The sequence below is a fragment of the Colobus angolensis genome, unplaced genomic scaffold (assembly GCF_000951035.1).
Source record: "Colobus angolensis palliatus isolate OR3802 unplaced genomic scaffold, Cang.pa_1.0 Scaffold223, whole genome shotgun sequence".
Classification (NCBI taxonomy): domain Eukaryota; kingdom Metazoa; phylum Chordata; class Mammalia; order Primates; family Cercopithecidae; genus Colobus; species Colobus angolensis.
The window spans coordinates 502,619-504,413 of NW_012115411.1; positions in this window are offsets into that span (position 1 = coordinate 502,619).

Below are 1,795 nucleotides of genomic sequence, written 5' to 3' on the forward strand. Positions count from 1 at the left end.
AAAATCCAGTCTGGGCTTTGGCTGATACCCAGAGTTGAGGTGCGAGGGGGTGAATTCGCCAAAGGTAATTCTTCCTGAGACTCTGGGGCGGTGGGGGGCTACCTGCTCTCCCGGACCCTGCATCTTGCGTATACAGTGGCACCGTTCTAGGGAAAATAGCCTTGTTCTCTTAGGATTGACCAGATCCTGCTTCCCGACGTCCTGACTTTGTCAAAGCACAAAGCTGTGGCTCCGGTGTACAAAGCAGTCCCGGGTTTCTGACCCTCTAAGACGCAGGAGCCCAGCCTGCCTTACCTTAAGGGGTCATCCCTACACACTGCTGCGAGGGGCCACTCAGCGCTGGAATTCATCTAGAGAGAGTTGGCCTTCCTGGACCCAAGGCTGGGAGCGACTTGAGGGCCTGCGTTTAATTTAAGAGGGGTGTGCAGTGCCCAGCAGGCCGGTTCTGTGGCGTGGCTTTTTAACCGTCCTTCCCAGACACTGATTTCCTCCTCCTGCCTCCTCTCTCTTCTCCCCCTGGCCATGGAACGGGGAGAGCAAAGTGTCCTCCAGGTCTTTCGAAAGTGGGAGGAAAATAAAGACCAGGCCAACGATCCAGGGCCGCAGGAGAGGACACAGAGAGTCCCCCCGCTACCCTTTGCCCTTGGCTGGGTGTAAAAAGTCCCCTGGGCACGACTGCAACCCACCCGTGCTGGTATTTCTTCATCAGATCCACATTAAGTGGAGGTTGGAGGGCAGGGGAGACCCTGATGCTTCCCGTGGGAGCCCAGAGTTTTTGGGAACAGCGCGTCCCCGCTGAGCCTGGGAGCCCGTGGGTTTCGCCTGAGGGTGCGGAATGGACTGTTCTTGCAGGGCACGTGCCTTTCAGGAGGTGAAAGAAAATGGGAATTCCACGTTGGAATCAGTGTCTAGGACTGAATCCAGCTAAGGGGGGGGGGGTGCGGGGGAGGGCCCTGGTGTGGGTGCAAGGAAGGAAAAGACAGAACAGGGTACTAGCGTTTCCCCTGTTCCCTTGTAGACACGTTGGATTTGTCACAGCTTTGCAAGTTTCTTGGTTGCAGTGCTTCTTGGAGACTGTTTCCAGGCTGAACTTCCAAATGTCAGCTCCTTATCCCTGACACCAGGGAACATGTCATTAGGGTGTGGGGGGTGCTTTCAATCTGCGCCCAGCAGGCCCGGGATAGGAACAGAGGGGCCGTTGGAGATGCCACTTCCACCAGCCCTGGGTTGAAGGGGAGAGAGGGAGACACGTTTTATTTAAACCCCAGAGCTTGGTCAGGGGCTGGATGTGTAAAACATTGGGAAAGAAAGTCTTTTCATCTGGAAACGCTTGAGGGCTGACTTTTCAGCCCTTCTGACTCCCTCCCTGCACAGACAGACAGGTCACCATTATTGGAGATGAGAAAGTGCCGTTTTTGGCACCCTCGTGGGGTGGGTGCGCAACCGCGTGGGAGCCAGTGGGAAGAAGAGACTTCTGCGCACAGGGCTCACCCCCAGACGCGGTGTTGCTTTCGGGTACTCGGATACGGTTCTGCTGTGCTGGTCAGAAAGAGGCTCCGGGTAGGGGCTCCTCGCTCCGCCAAATCCCGGAGGGAACCCCCCAGCCTCGCTGCGCTACAGCGGTGGCCATAGCGTCTCTCTCCGTGGGTCTAGACTCTGCCACCCGCCCCGGGGCCCTCCCCGTGTCCTTCCCGGGCGCCCCGCCGGGGACTCCACCGTTGGCAGTTCTTCCTCAAATTCTTCCCCTTAAAAATAGGATGTGACACCCCACTCTCCAAAAGAAAAAAAAAAAAAA